The sequence below is a fragment of the Lactuca serriola genome, chromosome 3, assembly GCF_051521515.1.
Source record: "Lactuca serriola cultivar US96UC23 chromosome 3, Lser_US96UC23_V15, whole genome shotgun sequence".
Lineage (NCBI taxonomy): Eukaryota > Viridiplantae > Streptophyta > Magnoliopsida > Asterales > Asteraceae > Lactuca > Lactuca serriola.
This window is the reverse complement of record NC_136410.1, coordinates 111,577,836-111,584,902: the sequence shown is the minus strand read 5'-3', so window position 1 is coordinate 111,584,902 and position 7,067 is coordinate 111,577,836. Positions and strand designations below refer to the sequence as shown.

Below are 7,067 nucleotides of genomic sequence, written 5' to 3'. Positions count from 1 at the left end.
ATATATATATATATATATATATATATATATATATATATATATATATATATATATATATATATATATATATATATAATAGATAGTGGAAACAAAATAACCTAACCCTATATATATATATATATATATATATATATATATATATATATATATATATATATATATATATATATATAGGGTTAGGTTATTTTGTTTCCACTATCTATTGTGTGCATGTATTATTGATTCTAAACCAATCATTTTAGTTATTTTAAGAAAGTAATTAATGTATATTACATGCTGAAGATATAATGGGTATTAATTACATCTTCAGCATTTAATATGCATTAATTACTTTCTTAAAATAACTAAAATGATTGGTCCAAAATCAATCATACATGCACACAATAGATAGTGAAAATATTTGAACCTAGCTCTCTCTCTCTCTCTCTCTCTCTCTATATATATATATATATATATATATATATATATATATATATATATATATATATATATATATATGGTAAAGTGAATATACCTAACAACCTTATATAAGCTTAGGTACCTAACCTCATCAAACTACGTCATTTTGCATTAAATTTTCATTGTAATCATCTGAGGTTCTTAAACTTCATCCCTAAACTTGATTTACTTCAAAAAAATTTGGAAATTCATCATTATATTTCTCCTACATCTTTTCATTTGTAGCGGTAGGATATGAAGGCCATAGGTGGTATTCGATAGAAAGACGTGATGTAAAAGAAAGATATTGTTGAAAGTCCAAAGATTTTGGAAGTAATCAAGTTATGGGGTTGAAGTTTAAGAACCTTAGGCAATTACAATGTAAATATGATACAAACCGATGTAGTATTATGGAGTTAGGTACCTAAGCTTATATAAGGTTGTTAGGTATATTCACTTTACCCATATATATATATATATATATATATATATATATATATATATATATATATATATATATATATATATATATATATATATATATATATATATATATATATATATATTTTGCAGCATGGCACGGACGACACCTCCTAGTTGATTTACAATACCCATGTTTCTTAATTAAAATGCATTTCAAGTTTATGGTAATTAAAAAACCTATTATAATTAAATACTACAATTTTACTTTTGGGTGAAATATGTGCAATAGAAAGAAAATCTTAATCTCATTGTATTCCTTTTCCTTAACGGCAAAGCTCACGACGGCACCTAGACGATAGGTTGGTCTAGTGTACCTCTCGTGTCCAAATCTTCACATTTACATCAATTTATTTTTAAAATATGGGAAACTTACAATATAATGCTTTGTTTTTTTACATATGAATAGACACAAAAACTAATGTAAATAATTATAAATATTAATCATCGGATATCAGTAATGGATTTCTGTTACAAGTTAAAAAAAAAAAAAAAAAAAAAAAAAAAAAAAAAAAAAAAAAAAAAAACCTTATGGGCCATAATCAATCTCATCAATATTTGATAACGATCCTCGACTGATAAATATACAAAAACCTAAAGTAAAATCTTATAAAAACATTGGAACTCTCTAAAACAAACCGCCAATAAGATTATATTAGTCTTTTAATTATTTATGGGTTTGACGTCTTACTATACACATGTTTAACTTAAACGTTATGGTCTACACCCTTCTCACTTTTCCACTCCACCTAATATATGTATATATGTGTGTATATATACACAAACATGTATGTATATCTATATCTTCATCTTCCTCAACTAATTCATTCTCAAGAAAGCCACAAATAAACGATTGGAGAAGATGAAGACTAATCATACATTCACTTTAGGAAAATCCGTTTTTATTATTTGCATTTTCATGTTCGTTTCATTGCTTTCTGTTGAGGTCAAGGCAGCCACAAAGAAGTATCAGTTTAATGTAAGTTTGTAGTTTTGGTATGTCGTGATAGCTAGTTTCTATGGCTTTTAATCTACTATGAACATTAGTTTATTGGTTTTGTTAGTTAAGTTCTTCTGTGTTAAATTCGAAAATGATTGTATTATATTCTTGTATTTAAAAAAGGTCGAAGTGAAGAACGTTAGCAGATTGTGCCATGCAAAACCAATTGTAACTGTAAATGGGAGGTTTCCAGGTCCAACAGTTTACGCTCGAGAAGGCGATAGAGTTCTTATCAACGTTTCAAACCATGCCCAATACAATATGTCCATTCATTGGTATGAGGTTTAGAAATTATTTATTATACAAAGTACGTACAAACAAACACGTACACAATATCTTTTCTTTAGGTTTGTTATCGCTAAAACTATGACCATTTTTGTGATCCTTTATATGTGTCACTCAATGACTCGTATGATTCTGTTATACCATTGAAGTAAAATAGATTTTGTTTTCTATCGAATCCACCAGTTCCCTACACAGTAATGTTTTATTTATCATGTTTTATTAGGCATGGCTTAAAACAATATGCTAACGGGTGGGCCGATGGACCGGCATACATCACACAATGCCCGATCCAGACCGGGAATAGCTACGTTTATGACTTTAACATTACAGGCCAAAGAGGGACACTTTGGTGGCATGCACATATTCTATGGCTCAGAGCAACTGTTTATGGTGCTATTGTAATTTTACCTAAACAATCAGTGCCATTTCCATTCCCACGACCCGATGGAGAACAAGTCATCGTGTTTGGTAAACTATATGGATTATTTGAAAGCATTTTCATCGTTTAATGTTTCTCACATTTTTATATATTTTCATGAGTATCTAATTAGAAACGAAAAAAATCTCTTATTTGTAGGTGAATGGTGGCATGCAGATGTCGAAGCGGTTGTGAAGCAAGGCAATGCTTTAGGATTGCCACCAAATATGTCTGATGCGCACACGATCAACGGAAAACCAGGCCCACTTTTTCCTTGTTCCGAGAAACGTATGTCATAACTTGTTTATTGATTGAGTAATATCATTGATGCATTTTAGATCGTGTAACTTTCTTTTTTGTTTTTCTTCATTTAAGATACATTTGCTATGGAAGTTGAGCAAGGAAAGAAATACCTCTTGAGAATAGTCAACGCTGCACTCAACGACGAACTATTTTTTGCAATCGCCGGCCACAACATGACGGTGGTGGAGATCGATGCAGTTTACACAAAACCATTCACCACAAATGCTTTACTAATAGCCCCAGGCCAAACAACGAATGTGATCGTCTCCGCCAACCAGACTCCCGGCCGCTACTTCATGGCGGTGCGACCATTCCAGGATGTTCCAATTCCGGTTGACAACAAAACCGCCACCGCAATTTTCCAATATAAAAACATTCCCACCACCGTCATTCCTACACTCCCTATCCTACCATTACCTAACGACACCAACTTTGCTTTAAGTTATAACCAAAAGCTCCGGAGCTTAAACACCCCTAACTTTCCGGCGAATGTGCCGTTGAAAGTTGACCGGAACTTGTTTTTCACCATCGGGCTTGGGAAGAGTGATTGTGCTACGTGCCTCAATGGAACTCGACTTTCTGCATCCTTGAACAACATAACGTTTGTGATGCCGGAAACTGGACTTCTCCAGGCTCATTACTTTAACATGAAAGGAGTGTTTAGAACTGATTTTCCTGATAAGCCTCCGAAGGCTTTTAATTACACCGGTGCTCCACTTACTGCAAATCTTTTCACTTCTAAGGGAACACGACTGAGCAAAATCGTGTTTAATTCTACCGTTGAATTGGTCATACAAGATACCAATTTGTTAAGCGTTGAATCCCACCCTTTTCATCTTCATGGATTCAATTTCTTTGTCAACTGGCATTGGGAACTTTGACTCTTCCAAGGATCCAGCCAAGTATAACTTGGTTGATCCACCGGAGAGAAACACCGTCGGTGTTCCCACCGGTGGTTGGGCTGCCATTCGATTCCGAGCTGATAATCCAGGTATCGATCATCTTTACCATACAAAGAAAAAAACACACACACAACGTTAAAAACCATATGGAACTAATTCTTGTGTACGTAGGTGTTTGGTTCTTTCACTGTCATTTGGAGTTGCACACCGGATGGGGATTGAAGACGGCGTTTGTGGTGGAAGAGGGGCCAGGAAAAGATCAAGTGGTTCGTCCTCCACCAAAGGATCTTCCATCATGCTAACCAATAAGTGTATATTTTCCAAAGAAGTGTGTATATTTGTTCAAGTCTGATTATATCTCCGTCAAAATTGGAGGAGGCTGCAGTTCTTTTGAGAGTTGACAAGGAATGAAACTGAAAAAAAAAATAAGAGGATTTCATTTCATACTCTGTTGTGTTTATTTTCAATTAGCAAACCAAAAATTGTTTGATTTTTTTAAGTTGACATGACACATGTACATTTTTTATGTTATTTTTGTATCATTATAAAATATAACTACAATATATGGAACTCATGGTTCAAGCTTATATTACTAGTTATTCTGTCACCTTATACATAATGTAACAAAACGTTTTTACTATTAAGGTGAATGTGTTAAAAGTATAATTAAGATTTCAAGATTAATATTGAGATTAAGACTGGAATTTGGGTATAATCTGTAAATATGAACAAAGGTGAGTTCTGAATGAAGTGTGATTTTTTTGTTAGTTTGGGCATGTTTTGCATTATTGTTATTTTGCAGGGATCGGGGCTCTTTTTTTTTTTTTTTTTGAAATGTTGAAAACATGCAGATCTATCTGGATGGGTTTGGTTCAGTAAAGTCCGACTTGATCCATGTTAGTTGACCTGGTGTATATATTGAGTGATTTAATCTTGAAGGTATTAATAATTGTAACACTCGTTTTTTCTCTCAAGCATCTATTGTTCTCTTATCTTCTTCGTCTTTAGGGTTTCTCTTCATATTAGAGTTTTTCTCTGTTTTGTTTACTAAAAATCTTGTTCATAGTTTGTACTTATTCTTTATTTTCCATTCTTGTTTGAGTGAGAGTGATTCTTGTAGGTGAGGTTTCAGTTGTAAGTATCCGGAAACCAACTGGATTTTATTTTCATAATAAAAGATCTGTTGATGTTGTCATTTTGAGTTGTTCTTTACAATTTTAATATGGTATCAGAGCGGGTTTGTTCTTGCTTCGGTTTTATTTATTTTTTGTCTTCTCGATTCAGGGTTTTTTGTTGTCTTTTGTGTTTGATCGGTTCTACTTGTTCCGATCATTTATCGATCTGTTTGATCGTTGTTTTTTGTTCAGATCTTCATTTGATCTCTGTGGGTAAACTATCTCAGACATTGTTAATCTTGAGAGTAAATGTTCGTTTGACTATTGACGTTAGATCTAAACGTCTTCTTCTTCTAACGCCAAGCGTTAAACGACGGTCAACGTCAAGGTTGCAAACAGTGGAATCTGAGTGGTTTGGTGGTTTCTGGCATTTGAATGCATGTCTGCTTTAGTGTTAGATTCTGTTACGTACAGATCTAATTGTAAACTGATTTGCTGCTTGTTGAGCATTATAACAATAGATTACTGTAAGGTTTTTGCACGCCTTCTTGTTTTTGTTTTTTTTTTTTTTTTTTTTTTTTTTTTTTTTTTTTTTTAATCTTGGGTGCTTCTATGTTGCTTGAGTGTATATTTTTTTTGTTTTAGTTTTACATATTTGTTTGTGACACTTATAACTTGTTGATAACTGAGGACTGTGGTCTTGTCGTTGTACTAACTTATCCTCCACAAGAAAGGTGGTTTAATCTAGTTTAGTACAATCATTGGGTTTGCCAAGAGAACACAATTTAATTGTTATATAAGGTGTATCAATCAAGGTTGGAGAAACTCCATCTTGTACTTCTGGTTCCAAGAGTCCACATCATTATGATTTTGATGATCCCTTGTTTGTACATCTGTCTGATAATTGTGTAGTGTCTATTATTAGTTTTTAATTGACTGATCCTGAAAATTTTAGAATTTGGCAAAGTTCAATGACTAGGGCCTTAAGAGGAAGAAATAAGTTAGGGTTTGTTGATAAAAGATTTCCTAAACCATCTCAAGATGAAACTAAAATTAGAAAATGGGATCGTGGTAATGTTGTGTTTTGTTCTTGGATTCTTGGTTCTATTTCTGAGTCTTTGTATGCCAATCATGCTTGTAATGAAATTGCTTCTCATATTTGGTCTGAATTAAGTGAAACATATCATAAAGCTGGTTATTCATGTAACGTCTGGTTCCTGGTATGTATTTAACTTATAATTTATTCTATTTTATAGAGCAACTCGACGAGTTGGGAGCCCCAAACTCGTCGAGTAGAGATTATAAGGGCCACGTATTTTAAGTGACCTACTCGACAAGTTAGGAGGACTCAACTCGACGAGTAGGCTGGCATATATGAAACCCTAATTTCTACGGTTTGCACCTTATTTAAACACCTTAACCCCAAGGTGTTGGCCTCATTTCCAGCCTCCAAGTCCCTAACCCAAAATCTCGAAACCCTAAAGCTATTGTGAGTGATTGTGAGCCAGTCTAAGCGTTTTTAGTGTGTACTTGAAGCCATTGGAAGAAGGAAAAGCTTGAGGAAACAAGAAAGAGCTTGTAGATCCAGAATCCTTATCTCATCCGCAACATTTTTTTGGTATAAAGCTTGAATGTTGCCTTGTGGTTATTTAAATCACCATTTTGAAGTTTGTAACACTAGTCAAAATAGGTCAATAACAATCACATGTGATTATGTCAATCAAGTAATGTGATTTTGTTAAACTAGTAATGTGGTAAACTTACTATGTAATTCATGATAAATTCTAATACAAGTATGAGCTTTCATATATACTTTATGATACAAATCAAAGTATACGTCCATACAATTCTAAAAATATAGAGAACGTCTAAATCTGACTTCGCGTGAAGAAGTTATGATAAATTCTAACGCTATAAATCCTTATAACAAGAGGATTTTAAAATAGACTTAGAATTAGCTATTGAAGTCTAAAAGAAAGTCATAGTACCTGGAAATACCTACACGTGGATATAAAGAACGTCAAAAATAGAGTTCGTTTGCAAAAGTTATGACCTTCCGAAGATGTAGCAGTCTAAGGGCATGACACGTGGCAGAAACCCTAATCAGCCTCAATTCCACTACGTGG

General features: G+C 33.2%; 1 pseudogene across 1 annotated transcript; it reads left to right on the top strand.

Moving 5' to 3' along the window:
* The first annotated feature begins 1,726 nt into the window (after positions 1-1,726).
* On the top strand, positions 1,727-4,389 carry LOC145093050 (laccase-11-like; annotated as a pseudogene). Its single transcript, XR_013702732.1, has 6 exons — positions 1,727-1,897; positions 2,042-2,193; positions 2,427-2,671; positions 2,781-2,909; positions 2,997-3,915; positions 3,998-4,389. The product of XR_013702732.1 is annotated as a laccase-11-like (transcript).
* Positions 4,390-7,067: the final 2,678 nt, after the last annotated feature.